General features: G+C 37.9%; 1 protein-coding gene across 1 annotated transcript in view; it reads left to right on the forward strand.

The window, feature by feature from the left end:
- LOC140243787 (transformation/transcription domain-associated protein-like) overlaps window positions 1-8,401 on the forward strand; it is a 107,280-nt gene extending 98,879 nt beyond the window's left edge. The window contains exon 80 of the mRNA XM_072323456.1: window positions 7,972-8,401. The gene's annotated coding sequence lies outside the window, so the exon portion shown is untranslated. The remainder of the gene's footprint in view (window positions 1-7,971) is intronic.
- The last annotated feature ends 12,317 nt before the right edge of the window (window positions 8,402-20,718 follow it).

Genomic DNA, 20,718 nt, shown 5'->3' on the forward strand with positions numbered 1-20,718 from the left:
CTAGGTAATATGTGGCAACTTTCAAATAAAGCTGATAAATCCTTGATAGATCCATGCATTAAACAAAGATGTCAATTGTTAATGTACAGTGGACAGAATAAATTTTATGAATTATGATCTGACTTACCTACAGATGATTGGGCCAACAATTTTTTGTTCAAATATATGTATGTGAGAATATTTTGTACAAGCAGTGCAAATTCATACAGTTGGTGTACTATTAAAGTGATGTTTTACAACTTCTGGATATAGTTTGAAAGTCCATTGATAGATACATTAAAAAAACAAAACAATATGTCACTTGTTTATGTACTGAGAATATAATGAATAGTATGAACTCTTGACTTGTCTATTGCTACAGGACTGGCAATTTTTCAAGTGTTTAAGAATATTTTGTACAAGCAATGCAAATTCAAATCCAACATACTTGTGGATGATGTAACATCTGGGCGCACTACATTGCAAAGCTGTAGAGATGGCATTTTTTGTGAAAGACTTGTCCTCTTTTTCGCAGCAGACATGTACGGATACTTTTATTTTTCTTTTGGTAGTAAATACAGATGATTTGTATTCCTGTCAGCTCAGTGACAAATGACACTTTTACCGTGCAGTACTTGTTATGTTGAAAGAGCGTCGATTAAGTGCAGACATTCCTCATTTATTGTGATGGCTAGGAAAAGAAACAACAACAACAACAACAAGCAAACAAGTTATGGCTGGTGACGTTTACCTGTATGTATATTACGCTCAGTATTGTATAGCACACTCCCTATCTTATGACTTTCTCTTTGAGATGGGCATTTAGGGTGATTTACTTTGTTGCAGCTAAGCGATGTTTTACATTGTAATTAAGAAGTTTGTATATATTAGAGTTGATTTGATTACAGGGGATTGATTTTGCCACTAGTGTAGTTTATACATCTTAGAAAATAATGCATGGAGGCACATGAAATGTCACCTGAATGTGGAAGATTTATTTGATATCAATTGTAGATTTGAATGTCAGCTTTCATAAGAGGTTCACTTATATGAAAAATATGATTTTCACGTCTAAACGTTGCTTGAAATATCCAATCATCACTACAGGAAGTGGTTGTGCATGCCAGTGCAGGCCCTAGTAACCAATCTATGATCTTTCTTTTTTTATCATTATTATTATTCTGTATTTTTATTTTTTGCCTTCGTATAAAGCAAGGCACTTCTCTAGCTGTGGTGATTGTTGTTTTCGATGCAGATCAATTAAATATCTTTTACCTTGATTGAATCGAAGGCATTTAAAATGATGCAATTGAATCATGTACACCACAGTGAGAGTAGATATCGCTAGACACACGTCCGTTAATTGTACAGTAGTTATATCACTGCTTGTGATAGAAAATAAATAATGTATGCTGTAGATTCTGGATTCTTTCAGAAAGTGACATGAGAGTTGTGAGAAATAAAGTGGCTCTAGAGAGCCTATGCCTTTTCCACTTGATACATGTTTGTTGACACAGTCTGCCTCTGTGTTCTTATTGTATGTATATGAGTCTAATTTTACTTCAGGTTTCATTCCTTTTACAAAATACAGTGGAAACTCGATATAGAGAGATCTGATGTAACAAAGTACCTGATATAACAAACTGATTTCTCCGGTCCCAATGAATTTATTTCCTACGTTTTGTATTGTTTATTGCCTACTGATATATCAAAATATCTGACATAAAGAACAAATTGTCTTGGTCCTAAAGATCTTGTTATGCTGAGTTTCGATGCGATTTTCTGTTTATACCGTAGCACTCATTTCAGTATTGCCCTGCTGCATCATTTTGCATTAACCACTATAGATTAAAGCTAACACAGAACATTGTTTCCATGTAGAATTGCCCTTTTCTAAGATTAGGCCCCAAACAATCACCTCTCCGCCAATTAATTTGCCACAAGAAAATTACCCCTCCCATTCTTATTTCTAACATCGTTTGTTATTTCAGTCGAAAAACTCATATTCTGTGAACAGCAAAAAATAACGGGTATCAACGAAGTCTTAGCAATCACAGTGATTAATTCTTCGTTTCTTTTTAATGACTTCAGTATTCCCGAGCCGCATTCGCGAGCCGATAATACATTAACCATCTGTGTTTTTTGTCTTGTCCATTTGCTTGATTGCTTGTTTCCTTGCTTGCTTTGCGGCCGTGCTGGTCATTTTATGGCTAACGCTCAGAGATCCCCATTTCTTTATTCAGTCTAGGAATGCAATAGTGAAAAGCTTGCTTGCTTCACAAATAAAGATGTTGATAATGATGATAATAATGATAATGATAATAATATTGATATACTACTACTACTACTACTACTACTACTACTACTACTACTACTACTACTACTACTACTAATAATAATAATAATAATAATAATAATAATAGTAATAATAATAATAATAATAATAATAATAATAATAATAATAATAATAATAATAATAATAATAATAATAATAATAATAATAATAATAATGGTGGCTATACTTGCACAGGGCGCAGGTCCATTTTTTTTTATGCTCATGGCGTTTCAAAAAATAAAAAGATATATCATACATGTTCAAACATGAAAACACAGAAGAAAATGACAACCAACAAACAACCACGTACCAGATAAAGAGTGCAATCGTTCCGAACATTATAGATTGCAGTTATAGTCCTCAGTGTGAGGGGAACAGATACGTTTTAAGTTGGGATTTAAATATTTTGTAGATGACAGTTGCCTCATCTGAATAGGTAGTTGATTCCACAATTCTGGTCCTATAACGGAGAAAGCATGATCACCCCATCCATGTTTTCATCTGTTTTTTTGAAGTAACAACATATCTGATGGTGAACGTAGACTTCGTGTCGGATTGTATTTGGGAATAGAGTAGGTATACGGGGAAAGTGCTTAAACCGAATGATGTACTAATAACAAGATCTTTAAAATGTGGGGTTTTTTTTCTTAGTAATTAGGTAGTTTTCCGGGTGGTAGTTATCCGGGGGGTAGTTATCCGGGGGGTAGTTTTCCGGGTGGTAGTTTTCCTGGTGGTAGTTATCCAGGGGGTAGTTATCCGGGTGGTAGTAATCTTGGTGGTAGTTATCCGGGTGGTAGTAATCTTGGTGGTAGTTATCCGGGGGTAGTTATCCAGGGGGTAGTTCTCCGGGAGGTAGTTATCTGGGTGGTAGTTATCCGGGTGGTAGTTATCCGGGGGTAGTTGTCCGGTGGGCAGTTGTCCTAGGGGGTATTGCCCTGGGGGTGATTGCCCTAAGAGGGTAGTTGTCCAGAGGGGTAGTTGCCCTAGGGGGTGATTGCCCTGAGAGGGTAGTTGTCCGGAGGGGTAGTTGCCCTAGGGGGTAATTGCCCTGGAGGGTAATTGCCCTAGGAGGGTAGTTGTCCGGGTGGTAGTTGCCCTAGGGGGGAATAGCCCTGGGGGGTAATTATCCTTGTGGTAGTTATCCGGAGGGTAGTTGCCCAGGGGGGTAAGTGCCCGGATACGCTTTGCAAAATAGGTATATTACATAATGTATATATATATATATATATATATATATATATATATTATATATATATATATATATATATATATATATATATATATATATATATATATATATATATATATATATATATATATATATATTTACATACATACATTATATTATATATATGTGTGTGTGTATATGGTGTGTTTGCAAAAACCGATAAGTCCATTTTTTAAGATTTTGAAGTACGATCTCTGTCATAAAGTACAAAATAATACCTTTTAAATGACATATTGTTCACTACATATAAAGGTATATTTTTGAAGTTATGGTCAAAAGAAGCAAAAATTTTCTAATTATTCTCTTTATTTTTCTTGACCTTTGATTGCAAATATCTCCATTTGGCAAATATGGACTTATCGGTTTTTGCAAACAAACTCTTCATATATATATATATATAAAGTAGATAAATAGGTCAATAGATCAATACACAGATAAAAAATGCAAGTTCTCTGAAAAAAAGGCAGATGGCCGAAATGTCTGAAAATATCTTTTCTCCATAGTTTATATAATATTTTCTCTAGATGTATCATGTCATAGAAATGTATTACTTTATACACGTTTATATAGGCGTACATGTTTTCAATTTGTTTCTGTGTAGGCGACCGTGAATCTAGGAATTTTATTCCAAATTCAGGCAGTGTACCTAGTATTCTACTTTCGGAGAATTCTCATCACGTGCGCATGATTCATTGCTTACCGTACACACATGTCAAGAAAATTGGTTTGATAAGGGCAAGTTCAGTGTTCCGACGATAAGATTTTTTCCTCCTGTCCAGTATAGGCCTATCGTGACAAATTTTGTCGTACAGGGAAATATTCCTATGCCATGTGAGTCACTGCACCGTATTGTATTTTGAAGAAGTGGATGTCAGCATTCATATCGCCTTCGGAAGCTGTTTACAAACCATAAGCACGTCACACACACACACACACACACACACACACACACACACACACACACACACACATATCCACCCACAAACACCCACAAGCACGCACACACATACACAAACACACATACACACAGTCACACACACACAAGAAAAAACAGCGAAGATTGCGCCAAGAAATTGGTTACTTTGCGCAATGCAGTGTATGTGATGGATGAGTCACGTCTGGCGTCATGTACTGGACGTCGTCATCATCATGGTCATCGACGTAATCACTGCAAGCGATGATGTCATATCGTCGTCCGTAAATTTTGAGTGGAATAATGTGCAAAACAGACCAGCGGCCGATATGGTGAGGTTAAGAGCGTACTAGTGAGAAAACGAGCGAGCAAATCCAAAACACAGAAAACAAACATGAACATTGCTGATCAAAACACCGGGGACAACAAAAATCTGAAAATGGACAAAAACAAGAGGTTGCGTCTGACTTGACTCAAATGGCTGGAAATTAAACAGAATTCACGTGAAAGCAACAACTAATAGAGAACTACTGGACGAAAATAGAAATGAATCAGCTTGAGCTGTTCTAAGGCTGGCAATTTTCATGAGAACAGAGAAATGTTATCATCAGATTATGAGATTGTTACGCATGTAAGCTTAGCCCTAAAATAGATTAAGCGTGATGTGATTACGGGGAGAATCTAAAGGCTAAAGTTATTCGTGAAAAAAAGAAAGAAAAGCTGCTATTTCAGTTTCGCATCCCCATATAATTTCCTCCCCCCCCCCCTCTCCCGCTCTATGTTTCGTTCTAATCTTTTTATGCTTTTCATTCCTTGCATGCGAGTTAACTTTGACGCTCACAAAATGCATTCGAGCGATCGGCATACACATATAATTTTTGATACTATAATCTCGAAAAAGTACATTACGTCACAACTCAAGCTATATATAGCTATCTTTTCATTCCATCAACAAACTATCCTTGTCTTTGCTTTAAATATAGGCCTAAGTCGCTTTGTCTGGTACGCCCGCTTCATTTCTGATAAAGGTCGTAATTTGCAGAATACGTCAGACAAAATTTCAAGCCATTCAACAACCACAAGTCCGCGTAATATCAGTTAATTCTTTATGATGTATTGTTTGATCAAAGTTCCCAGCATTTTAAAGAGAACAACAGCCACACAGAGCAAAGAACAACAACAACGAAACCCTTGACAGCACGCTTGTTGAACTTAGAGTAGTAATTAGGCATCGTCCTCTGCCTGAGAGAACACGTAATTGGCTACGAAAGGGAGCAAGATCGCATTTAGTGGCGTTTGCGCGCGGGATTACAGGCGCAGGCAAGGCACGAGCAACGCAGTGTCGCCATGACTACGTAAATGAGTGACGATACACGTCACATTAGTCAACGTGTGACGTTTGCTCATTAGAATTCGTGACGTCATCCTACACTCGCGCTCCTGTGTGCCCGCTTCCCGCGCTTATTGAGCCCCGAGGTTTTCCCGCATGCTGCATGAGTTTCGCGGCCTGTGACAGTGCAATTAGCTGATTTTCCCGGCTAATTGAAAAGCACTCTGTGCGCATTAGCGTTCGGGACTAGTGACAACTCCGTCGGGTTGACTGCAGCAAAAGTTCAGGCAGACCAAAAATAACGCTGAACGCCACCCATGTAGGCCTACACTCTTAGAAGTCGCGCGTATAGTCGTCAGATGTGTCTGAATTGTTATCGTTTGTTTGTAAAGCATCTGGCGAGACATTGGACTTAACGACGAATTAATTTCTGACGAGCGTGAAACAAACAAGTCATGTTCGTTCAGGCCCAAGCACGTACGTCTTGAATGGCCACTTAAGTTATCTTCTGTGTGTGTAATTAGTGACCGAAATATGACATGATGATCCTCATCCTATTCTTAACGCTTTGGAGGAGATGAGATGAGAGGGGAGGGAAGCTTGTCTTTCTGTTGGTTTTTGTTTTTGTCGGTGATGGTGCTGTTGTTGGTGCTGCTGCTGCCAGTGTAAATCAGACGTGATCACTGTGAAACTGAACACTGCTAAAAAATGATATCATGTGAAAGACAAGATGGTAGGAAAATGCCCCCAATCTTGATGTTTCAGTGACGATGGCGCAAATTTTAACTGGATGCGTAAACATTAATTTTTAAGGAATTTTAAGGAACACGACGGGGGTGATTCCTACGCACATGACGTTAATACATGCAATCATTTCTCAAAAGAGTAAGTGCGTACGTGTTTGTGTGTGTGAGTGGGGGGGGGGGGGGATAAAGGCGGAGGCTTTATAATACCAGAACAAAGTATAATGCAAGCGCGAAACGCAAAACTCCAACTATGTGGGGGTCTCGGAGTTGAGAATTATTTGGGCACAGCGACGTAATCAACAACATCATCTGCCACAGAATAACTTCAATCTTATAGTAATTTTCTTCTCTGAAATCATTAACTACGTGTACGTTTCATAGATGGAGGAGGTGTGCGTCCCCCGTATCCTGTTTACGACCGCAACAAATTCCATCATCGATCAAAAGAGAAGTTAATGAACAAAGCAGAATATGAAAGTTCGTGTTATTTTGCGCGGAAGCACGGAAACCGAACGAGGGGAACTGACCTAGAATAAAAGCAAACTTTGTTCTCTTTATTGCTCAAAGTTGAGAATGCCGTATTCTTTAAGATGTCCCAATTTAGAGTTCACGCATTTGGAAGAAAAAAAAAAGCAATAACAACTTTATATGCACTCTTGAGGATTCCTTTCTTAAACGATGTATTGTATTAACGCCATTGCATTTATCGTGTTTAGTCGTTGCAATTTTGCTGCTCATTTATTTATCTTTATTCATGTAGATTTCACGGATTTGGAAGCTCACTGCTGTGAGATTTTCTTTTAAAAATCGCATGTAAAATTCTGCTCTGCATATCAAGAGATTTCGTTCCTTTTTTTTGTGACCAGGTCAGGGGAGACTTGGGAGAGGTGATGACGACATCACCTTATTTGCATAATATCATCTGACTGCCACAAAGTCGTTACTGCTCGAGCCATGTTATACACTTCACGATTCTTATTATACCACTCTCATTTCCTGTCCGAGTCTTGGTTGAATCTTAAATCGCTGTCCCATAAAAAAGGGTAGCATTCTTTTTAATGACATTTCACATCTTTTGGCTATTCGAGAAGAAGTGAAAAATCAGTCATATATATTATATAATATGCACTGTAATGAATGTATATATATATATATATATATATATATATAATTGTGTATATACATATTTATATTTGTATTGTATTACCACATATTATACTATATATTTGAATACAAATATTTACACACACACATATATATATTTATATATATATATATATATACATATATATATATATATATATATATATATAGAGAGAGAGAGAGAGAGAGAGGGAGAGAGTCATATTGATTTGTGTTTCTCTATCTCTCTCTCTCTCTCTCTCTCTCTCTCTCTCTCTCTCTCTTTATATCTCACTAACAATCATTTTTCTCTTTCAGGCCACCTGCCCGTATTTGGCGTCTGCCGATCAAATCCACATTTGGAAAAGGCCTGTACGTCGACAGAAGAAGAAAGTTAAGCCACAAAATCATATAAAGTTATTATAAAAAAAAAAAAATCGCAAAATAATGTCAGTCAAGCTGCCCTGAATAATTGAAGGTGGAGGATGATGTATCGGAATCTTTTATCGAGAATAGAAAAAGGGGGCATCTTTACGACTTATTCGAGTGGATTCCTCTTCCTGCCGAACAAATCTCTGGATAGGAAAACAAGAGCCGAATATAATGGAGGATTTATCGAAATCAAGTCGTAAACCCCTTTTTTTTAATGTAGGCATTATATCTCAACTCTTGTGATACACTGTCAGACTGTTAAACTTTCCTGGGTGTCCGGCTTGCGCGTACACGACAAATTCAAATTCGCCTGAAATAAAACACATAATTCATATTATCGTGGAGCCGAATCTACCCATAAATTCCTGGCGTAATCGAAGTCGTGGCAATTTCACACGCAAGTTTGAGTGTGCATGTGTGTGTGTGTGTGTGTGTGTGTGTGTGTGCGAGGACGGAATCCGTTGGAAGAAGGCGTAGGGTCGGGTTACTCTGGAGCGTGATGTGCGGGCGGCGACACGGCTCCGGTTCCAGCGAACGGGGGAATAGTGGGAGGATGGACACCCTTAATTAATGTTTACTGCCAGCCTGTATAATTGCATGCATGACTTTGACGCGGGCGTAGGTTGGCGACGACGAGGCTATTTGTCTCACCTGTTATAAGGGCGGAATGTGTCATGAAATATACGGGAACGTGAGAAACACCTAATCTACGTCCAGTGGACATCCTACTTTTAAACGTGAGCCAATTCTATCCGCCCACTTCCACGATGTGGCGCCCTGATTCAATACTTATCATGTCATGTATCTCCCGAAACCCATACAGACACGAACGATGTATAGATGAATAGATAGATAGACAGATAGATATGTAAATAGATAGATAGATAGATAGACAGACAGACAGACAGATAGATATGGTAGATAGATAGATAGATAGATAGATAGATAGATAGATAGATAGATAGATAGATAGAATAGATGGATAGATAGATAGATTGATAGATTGATAGATAGATAGATAGATAGATAGATAGATAGATAGATAGATGGATGGATGGATAGATAGATAGATAGATAGATAGAATAGATGGATAGATAGATAGATAGATAGATAGAATAGATGGATAGATAGATAGATGGATGGATAGATAGATAGATAGATAGATAGATAGATAGATAGATCGGGGGGGGGGGGGTGGGGGTTGCCATCAAAGCAGACGAGTGAAAAGTCCAAAGACATAATATATAAATTCCCGTTTACACAATGCATATTATAATAACACAGCATACAGTATATCATTGCTGACAAGGAATGATAAAAGGAAAAAGGACACACACACGCACAAATTACACCAAACGCACACATGCACACACAAAACCCCACACACACAATACACAATAACACAAACACAAACAACAACGACAGGCAACAACAATCCACCACAGGCGTGTGATGCAAGGGACTTATAAAAAAAATACCGTATACTATTGGAAAAGGGCATCCGAATTATTATTAAAATACATCATCAAAAGACTGCCCACACACACACGCGCGTACAAATATGCACAATGCACAAACAACACCATATCACAAACACACACACACACACACACACACACACACACAACATACGCAACTTTCAGGACACAAACATTCAATCATTAACAAACAACAATAATAAAACCAATTGCACATTTTTTTTTCCCCACTTCACCCATTCTCGCAACCGAATGATTTTGTTTCGGAAGGAATTATGCAAAACTAGGCACAAGAATAAAATCTCATTTGAAAGCATCCTTACCCAATTAATTACTATAAAACTGCAAAAGCGGACAACATGCCCGTCAACTTTAAAACGCGGATATTCCATATTAGAAAAGGTAAAAGTCCAAATACACACGTAGACATTTCGTGCCTCGGCAACGCGTCCATTCGTGCAAATCCGCACGCAACCATTTTACCCACGGGGAGGCACAAACAGCCATACACACTGAAAACTGTAACCTCTTTTTACGAAGTAACCGCGCAAACGGGTCACACAAAATAGGCGCCACTATTGACACTGTTTTCTGTCCCCCTTTGTTTCCAATTCTCGACTTAATGGTTTTGTATTGGGAACAATAATGCAATATTACGCACAGGATTGCAATCTCACCAGAAAATATCCTTTCCTAATTTGATAATGTTAAAACGACAGACGGACAACATTCCCATCAACTTTGACACGGGGATATTCCACAAAAGAGGATGAAAGTCCAAACAATACACACGTAGACATTTCGTGTCGCAGTAACGTGTTCATTCATGCAAACCCGCACGCAAACATGGGGCACACGTCGGGCAAGTACAGGCATCCAAACAAACTGAAAACGGCAACCTTTCTTTACAAACAAGCAACGGGTCACACAAATGTGGACTTAGGACTTCTCCCTACCTCTCTTTCAGCCTCTCCGTTATTGAAGACTACGTTCATATCTACTCATGATTAGCGCACACGCACAAAAAAAAAAAAAAAAAAGTGTACGCCCGTTCCTGCTAAGCAGCTAATTTGGGTTTGGGGGTTATTACCACGCACGAGACTACGCAGCATAACCAATAGTGCATCCAAATCATATTACATAATTGACAGCGGAAGCAGACATGGATTATTACTCCCCCTTTTCCCTACCCCTTTTTCCTATTTACAAGGTTACGATCTTTGTTAAATCCGCCAAAGCAAAGAATGGCAAAATAGTATGAGACAAAATGGGAGGTTTAAGAAATAGAAAGGCATAAACGATAAGTAATTAATTTATGTTGAGTTTCATCCTTGTGGTTATAGACGGCGAATGATTTTCCATCATAATCCAATAGACACGTTAGAAATACATAATAATGCATATAAACAACACACTATAATGTATATGATTATATTAAATGGGTTAGTAAAAGAAAGGTTAGTGACAGGATAAACACAGTCACGTGATGGAGGCACATTGGTTATGTTCGCCCATGGGCAGAACATTTTTGCAATGTTCTCCCATGGGAAAACATTTTCACGTAACAAATGACAAACGATACCAATCGATTGAACGATCATATTTTTCACGCAATTGATAGGATTTGCTTATTCCATACAATGCGAAAGCTGGTGATTTGACTAACCCATATAATATAACAGATGATGACTTTTGTTGTCGGGAACAGGTACCAAACGTTCCACCCTCAGGGTTTCAAATGCTATTTCGGGAGGCTAAAATTCCCTCGACTTCGTCTCGGGACTTAACCTTGCTGAATAGCATTTCAAACCCTTCGGGTGGAACATTCGGCATGTTCCCTCTCCCGCCAGTCATCATCAACGTATAAAATGTAAAATATATATTATATACAGTTTATGTAAATGAATTATTATGTATGTATATACGTATATATAAATATATATATATATATATATATATATATATGTATGTATATATATATATATATATATATATATATATATATATATATATATGTGTGTGTGTGTGTATGTGTGTGTGTGTATTCAAAATTCAATTATATCATCACCTATTTTATGACGTTATCAATGCTTTCTTATCACAGGATTTTTTCACTATGTCGCTGAAAAATGACTCCCCATTATGCCACAATCTTCCCCAACTTCTTTGAGAATGAAAAACCTCACACGAGCGGTGACAAGATACTTAATACCCACTCCATCACTGATGAAATATGGGAGCTTTGAAACTTTACGTTCCTTTGAAATGCAGCAACATTCCCCTATTTTTTTTTCCACACACCAGATGCTGATTAATTTGTCGGGCATTTCACACCTCGGGGCACGAACAACATGACACAAATTCACTCAAAGCGTTTGATTCACGAGTAAACAGCTCACAGCTGCTTCCCGTCTTTATTAGTGACAGCTTCGTGGTAAAAGTCAGATAAAAGTGGATTACATCGTAATACAATTGCTACACCTCCCACCGGCACTCTGTTCCGTACCAGCAGCTATCAGAACAGGGTTTTCAATATATACATATGGTATACTGAATGATTATAGGTATAGAGGGTGGGGTGGGGGTGAAGGGAAGGTAAATCTTTCATAGACTCTCAATATCTTATATTCACCTCTAATGGAATATATCGAGAAACATATACAAGATTGAATAACCATGAACAAGTGGGGTGGGGTGTTTACACCAAATGGAAACAAAATGAGAAGTGTTTCTAGGGTGAGTACAAACAACAGGGTGTAGGGCTTGCTTCTCCCCATGTCTCTGTTTGTATGTATCTGATTACATAGGATTAAATATCCATCCAACTGACTACACATTTAAATGACCTCATGAGTACCGATATGAACAATACCATTCTCAAAAGTACCTACAGGGTGGCATAAACTCTAAACAGAGAAGAGAGGTCAAAATACTCTATCATATTTATCGTCATAAAACGACAACGACTCATATATTTGACATTCTGTGATACTGCGAAGGAAACTCTCTGTATACATTCTTCATCTTTCTACCAAGACTTCTATAAGTGTGTTCATACTACTTCTGAATGATTATACCAAATTCATAATTCAAAGATTTTTTTTTTTTTTTTTTTTGCACTTTGCATTCATTCAACTGTGGTAAAAGTTTGCTGACAAGAAACCATTTATTGATAGTTTTCTTCTTTTTCTCTCCCCTTTTTTTTTTTTTTTGGGGGGGGGGGGTGCCACATGGCTACTTTTTCAAGTCATTTCGTCTATGCCAAAGACTGACCGATCTCCCCCCCCCCCCCCCCTACAAGAGCTTCCACCACATCTTGCGTTCACAAAGTGCCAATCTAATGATACACTGGTAATGAAACATGAAAAGCTACGCATCAAGGTGTCCATCATTTTGCACAACAGCCCTCGTGGAGCTGAAGTTGTTCAGGGCATCTCGATCCACAGGACCATTTTAGTACAATAGTTTCGGCTCACTTCCACGTCCGTCAAAGGGGGAAACACAGTGACTAACCATCTGAAGTCGCCGGTTAAATCTTGTGACAGTGAAAGAGGCCTCGGTTGGCTATCGTGTCTATTCTAAACTCCTGGCAGCTAATCTACCATCTACCACGATCTCTCATTTCAAAGATCAGCTTCAGGTTTGATAATATATTTCCTTCCACCTCTGGTATATTCCTCGATTCAACATCTTGCAAGGACGACAAAATGTTGAATAATGAGGGACGCGCTAAATATGTACACACTACATGTCGTGAAAAACGCTTCCCCAGGGAAAGCACACTGCTACTCTGACAGCTCTGGAAAAATCGGAGGTAAGACAGGACTTACAAGTACAGGTATAAATCATACAAAAAACACTTCTTCATCTGATTGAATGTATGCTAAGTATTGCAATTCTCTGGTACCTAAAGGCACTTCGAAACTTTACTTGCTTTTTCAATCACGTCGGCGAACATCGAGTTTAATCACAGCACAGCCGCGACACTCTGTTTAACAAACACGACAACCGTTTGTTGGGTAAACGCAATGTTTCGCGGCTTACAGTGACAACAAGTGAATGGCCAAGCACACACACCTTGGCAGACCCCTGTACCATGTAACACATTACCATCACCCATCCATGGACATAACTTTGCTGAAGCACGATCCCAAATTGCTGTGAGCAATATAGTAATGTCAACAGCCTTGCATGAAGACTATCAAGATAATGACCATGCACTTTGTGTCAAGGACCCCTGTTCACATGAATGAAATTCAGGTAGCTTTTTCCCAACCTGGCCTTTGCTTTGAGGACTTGAATACTCATGTGAAATGCAACTGTGCTAGGGAGTGAATTGCTTGACCACTCCTACTGACCAGCCTGAGGAAGTGGAATAGTGGCCGGATAATCATCCCAGGTCTCACTTGTGCAGCAGTGCGAAGATAAGAGTGTCCTTTAAAACTGCCATTTTAATAACCCTTTGTGTGTTCTGAGTGCTGATTGGCACTGAATATCCCACAGTATTGTACACACTGTCAAAAGTCCCTGGCACAGAACAGCTTTAATCCTCAGTCTCCATATAAAGTGCACTGAGATGCTGCAACATCGACACGCTTGCCTGAAAGTTTTTTTTTTTTTTTTTTTTTTTAACCCAACGGAGGCAGAGTGAGACAATGGGGCCAAGCATGTGTGCTCAGGAAGGTTACTCCAGTCAGATCGCTCTCATATTGTGAGTGTGAACGGGGCCATACTATCTCTGTGAGTATAGTACAGGAATCAACATGAATTTGGAGAACCTTGCTTGATGTGGTGCAGCTCAGTTTCCACTCACAAGCTGCAAAACACAGAGACAGGGTGTATGCTAACAACACTAGGAATCTCATAATCCCAAATCACATGGCAACTTCAGTCACAGCACACAGCAACTTCACTGAAATTCTCCCGATAAATTCGAACATGGAACATTCTCTATCCTACTACATTCTATACACACTAATATCTAGAAACCTTACAGCTCATTATATATGATAAGTCAGAATTGCACTCAATTTTCAATGCTAATATAGCTCCTTTCCTCATTGGAATAGATAAGATGTATTTATGAGAAGAAACAGAAAATACGCACAAACAGAAAATGAATGCATTCCATCATTGCAACCCAGAAAAACTAAACCAATACATCAAAGAAAAAAAAATTAAATCCCTTCATCACCCACAACAAGGTTTACAATAATGTTTGGCTTTGATTTTGCCTTTGGTCATGAAATAAAAAAGGAAACAGATTATAGACAAATGAAGTATACTTTTGAATGCTCACAATCACTAACTGACATTAATCATCAAAGTCAAAGCCTTGAACAAAGACTAAGCAGTTACTTTCAGTAAATGCAACAGTGTCATAGATCATGCACTATGCCTAGCATACAGGGATATGATGCAGAAAGACAGATGCTGTTTGTGCCTGGAAAAAAAAAGAAGAAAAACACTGCCATAAAACAACAGCAACAACCTTTCCATTAAAGGCATAAATATTCAAACAGTAATTCTTCAAGCCATCCATAACACAATTTGGAGACTGTGCGATGAATGTAATCATGTTATCCATGACGTGAATTTCATTAATTTTTCTTCAGTGAGTGCACTTTCCCCTGGAGGGCAGGCTCAAATGACACATGGAAAGCAATGCAATTATTCATCACTCTTCTGCGACTCGTAATAAGAGAATCGATACACCCATTGTCACAATTTTACCCTTTTTTTTCGGTAACCTACGGTGGCACGTGTTTTGAGCACCGTGCCGTGGAATGAAAGCCGCCAGAGACAACGCTAACGCTTTACGAAGCTAGCCGGTGGCCACGGGGCTTACCATGCAGAGCTATCAAGAGCAACAGTTCCACACAGTAGATGCACCGACAGATTAGAGAATCGAGGTGCATTACTGTCATGTAGTTCTAGCTGAATTTGAGCACTATAATCTGTTTAAACTTGCTCTGTAGTCGGAGCTGATGAGTGGTGCTTGGCAGTTCATTATCATCCAAGGTTTGTGCACACAGTTATTCTACTTTTTATATGTCTACAGCTGAAGAAAAAAAAAATAAAACACTTGTATTCAGGGTTTGAAGAGCAAGCATTGCAAGATAAAGCAGAAAAGAAAAAGAAAAAATAATGCTCCATGCCAAAATAAAATATGTGTTTATATGATAGCTAATCACGCGTGGATATATTGCATACAACTGCACCTGTGTGGTGAACATTCAACTGTACTATTATTGGACTGATGCAACTTTAAATGCGTGCAAGACATGTACAGCTTGCTCTACACCAAGCAAGCGCTACAGAACAGGTTGTAGAATGTGTACAAATCCAGCAGCATGTTTGATCAGATAACCAAATAAAAGCTCTACAGGTGCGCTATTCTGAGCTGCCTTCTCAAGCTGTGAAAATACACTGGATCTCTACGAATATATATTTTTTTTCTCTCTCTCTTTGTGCTGTTTCTGTGAATCAAGAGACTACAGAATGAATGTCTTTCCATTTATCAACACAGAAATTTCCATCTGTGTTAATAGTCTGATCATAAGAAACTGAAATATGCACACATCATGGAAAACACAAGCTGTTTAAACACATTTTAGTCTGTAGTGAGAAGATAAAGTTATATTACCTATATTCCGGTGACAAAAAGAAAGGGTGATGGAAAATGAAAATGCAGCCCCTATTTATGATAAAGCTGAGAATAGCTAATTAGCATAGTTGTTAGCTTATAAGCTAACAATGTCATTACCTTTGTAAACTGTGAATGCTCTGAAAGTGAATGGTAATAGAAACTGTAATATCTCATGCTATTCATCCATTTTAATCATAGAGCAATGACATTCTTTTGTCTGTGTACATTATATTCAGTGCCATTACACAGGGATAATGTTTGTATGCAATCCCTCAACCACATAGTATTTTCTTCTATAAATATAGATCTATTCAAGTAATATATCATATATATACCTCCAGCTATTCTTACTACATCACCTTGCCTTTGACCAAAAGACACATCAAGAGCAGATGACCGGTAACACTCTTACCCAGATGAGGAACTACTTTTTTATTTTTTACACAGGGTTTATAACATCTACAGCTTTTCTATCACTTGTTATACAGGTACATATATCAGTTAATTGCAAACTGTATAGAATTCACTGCAGAGGATCCATTCTGTGTATGATTATGAAGCTATGTTAGGATTGTATGAGTAATTCACGTTTTCTTCAAACTTGGAGTAGTATAGTTCTCGATTGCATTACACATCATAAATAATGACATTATTTGGCTATCTAGATAACATTGTCTGATGATCATCCATATACATTTTTATATTAATTTCAGATGGCTTTCATTAATGCCTCAAATTGTGTTAAACTAAGCTGTGTAAGAAACATGCATGTTCATTGTATTCATTATCCTGCGTTGTTGTTGTAGTGCATTAACTGTACGCTGTTAAAGGGAAGGTAAACCCAAAGAGCAATGTGGATTGAGTGAAAGCAGCAACATTAGTAGAACACATCAGTGAAAGTTTGAGAAAAATCGGACAATCGATGCAAAAGTTATAAATTTTTAAAGTTTTGGTGTTGGAACCGCTGGATGAGGAGACTACTAGAGGATATGACGTATGAGTGGACAACAATACAAAGAAAATATAAAGGATATTCAACAAAAATTCACTTTTCTAGAATTATGAAAGAGCAGTGGACCAACCGCTTTCAGAAAGCAGGGGGAATAATTGCTAACCCTTAACATATGTCAATATCAAGTTGATGGAATTTGTAATTTTCATGAAAAATGGATTTTTGTAGTATTTTCTTTATATTTTCTTGATATTGTAGTCCACTCATACGTCATAACCTCTAGTAGTCTCCTCATCCAGCGGTTCCAACACCAAAACTTTAAAAATTCATAACTTTTGCATCGATTGTCCGATTTTCTTCAAACTTTCATTGATGTGTTCTACTAATGTTGCTGCTTTCACTCAATCCACATTGTTCTTGGGGTTTATCTTCCCTTTAAGCAGAAAAGGAGTACATTTTTCTTTTCAATATAATTGTGCCATGAATTACTGTGAGTTACCAGCAAGAACACCTAATAGACAGTGGTCTCTATTCTGCAAACATAATATTAAGAAATGCAAGTTGAGAACATTTTGATGATCTTATTGATGCAAATGACACATACTCTAATGAGTCTTAAAACTAGATGTAGTTCTAACATGAGCTTTTGGTTTGTTGAATTTGCTCTTGTATTGAAATATATTACTCTCTCTATTCTCATGAAACAATTAAAAAGTGAATATGATACTTGAATCAAGGAGAAGAGAGACTTTTATTTTCAGGGTTATTAAGTTCAATAATTCAGTATCATTATGTTAGTGAAATATCAGAGGAAAGGATCTTTCCTCATCATTCCCATTCATTATTTCAGAACTATATGATTGTCATTTCGAAAATCTCATTTCATCTAATGGTAACTTCACCTAAAGGTTACACAAACTGCGTACCACATGTTTTCCCTGACTTACAGGTATGGACAGGTCCTCTGGCCTCATACAAGCCACATTTAAATTCTTGTACGTTTTTAATACACACTATCCTGCCCACATTTTTCTCCATGCACAGACCACTCAGTCCATGAATCATTTCGTCATATTCCTTACAAGTGATTAAGTGTGATGCCAGCGGCTATATTTTCTGATTCTCAAGCTGGAGTTCACACACTTACTGACAGCATTCACTTTCATGCCAGATTGCCCATAACTACCAGAAGTTATGTCTTCCTCATAATATATGCTACTTTCATACAACATCAACAATATGCGACCCGCTACAACAAAAGGATCCGAAAGTCGGGGAGGACAATTTTCTGAAAATGGCATGACATTATTCTCATGCTCTTCTGCTTTAATTTCATATATAGCACAACTCATAAAAGTACTCGGTTGCGGTGATATCTATGATTTTATTAGTGCATGTCAAGTGGTTGTGGAAATCAGAGTTTCGATAAAAACACATTCCAAGTTTTCCTTCCGACGCTATCGTGATCAAGGGCAGGCGAGACAGTTTTCACCATTTGACAATAGAAGGTATGCTCCTAGCGAATTCCGCGATGTTCATTCAAGCGTAGCGCCAGCGGTCTACGCATGACCAATCACTAATCAGGATGCCACGCACTGGCCAATAAGATCACTCCCTCGTTGCTAGGGGCGGAGTCTAGCTGTGGCGCTAAATCCAAATCTTCGGACACATTTCTGTTACATTGAAAGTCGGAAAATCATGGCCCAGAAAAACGCTGATTTCTTGCCTTTCCTTTGATCATTTAGCTTCAAAATTTCGGCAGATCATAGACAAAACATTAGACTACAAAATTATGCCAAAAACAGAAATCCGATTGTTTTGACCAATTTTGATGATGTGACTTCAAACTCGATATTCTCGGCTCAGCCGTCAGCGACTTTAGGATCCTTTTGTTGTAGCGGGTCACATATTGTCTGCCATCATGAAGACTGCACACAAAAATAATTTTGAATATAATCATATAGAAAGCTGGACAGTAATTCTCAATATCATGTCAAAACTGGATATTTGACTGTATATTTATGGATGCACCCATTGGCTATACCATACATCTACAATGCATTCAGAATAGGATTGCTGTCTGCATATGTGCTTTGTACGTATTCATGGTTACAAGGTCATATGTACGCCTCATCAAATTAGCTTTTCTTCTCCCATACATGCACTGGTTAAAAAGAGAAGAACATAAATATTTTAATAGATAACTATTGATATTGTCTTTCTGTAGCTATCGCATCTACCAGAAAGGAATTCATGACATGAACAATAGCTTCACGCACTGTAACAGTTAACATAGACGGTAGGCTTATCACCGAAATTTATTCCCCGTAGGAAACAGCAAAGCCCTCAACACAAAAATGCTATTAAGAACATGGTTACCATGCATTCATATCATTTCTGTAAGTACCCTTGCCTCACAGACTTTTAAATTCAAATGTGATTGTTTTTCTCTTTTTCATCACAACTTCAATAGAAGCATACATGGAAATTGCAAAGGGTAAGCATACATATCACAGAAACTGAATAATAACCCTCTGCTACCTCTATAACAACAAGTGTTTTGCCTGTACCACTAAAGGGAGCAGAAAGTTATCAATTCCTCATTCTCCTCTTTCTACCTTATCTATACTATAAATATATAACCATTCACATCCTTCACTTGATGTTCGAATACAGATGATAAAATACACACACATACACATTGTATAACACTGTCAAAAGCCCCATTATGTGCATGACATAGTAGAAACTGATCTACCATTGATGCTTTCAAACGTGCTTATAGTAAGCACAACCTAACCTGCAGGGTCTCTCACGTTAAGATCTACCACTTCGTGCCAACAACAATCATCGAAGAAAAAGGAGATTGGGATGGGACTTCTATCGAATGAAAAATGCACAAATGTGAAACTCAAATGTAGAGGCATCTCTGTAACATCTATGGTTGCAAAAGCCATGCTTTAAATTTGTGTATTATCCCGTGATCAGCACTGTACATGTTTTGTCTGAGTGGTGGTGGAATGAGTGCATACATCTCCCTCCTATTGTCACACTGGATGTCAGGTGAGAAAAGGAAAGTTACGTCATTTTGCAAAAATGCTCACTGGCAGCTAAAGTAACCATGCATATCATGATTGTCTGCCTTTCTGGAAAATTTGTACGACTAGAAAGACCAAACATTTGTAATATTGGTAATGCCACCTTCATAGCGTTGATACACGGTGCACCCAATTCCACATCAGTGAAGTGCCTAATGACCCGCTACCTTATGTACAAATGTCCTTTCCATTTAACCTTGGCATTGATGTGACAAAAACAGATGATGAAAAGTACTGACACAAATATATGATTAACTCTTGCTACAAAACAGGACAATAGCATGGTAACGGGTAGGCCTACAGCTCCAGGATTATCAGTAGACCAAAAACAGAAAATAACAAGATACATCATTAAAAAAAAAAAAAAAGGATTTAAAAGAATGAAGAAAAAAAAAAGAAAGCATTTTCCCATTCTGTACATTCATCATCTCCTTGGTCCAAAAATATCGAAAGTG

This window comes from Diadema setosum, chromosome 20, assembly GCF_964275005.1.
Source record: "Diadema setosum chromosome 20, eeDiaSeto1, whole genome shotgun sequence".
Taxonomy (NCBI): Eukaryota; Metazoa; Echinodermata; class Echinoidea; order Diadematoida; family Diadematidae; genus Diadema; species Diadema setosum.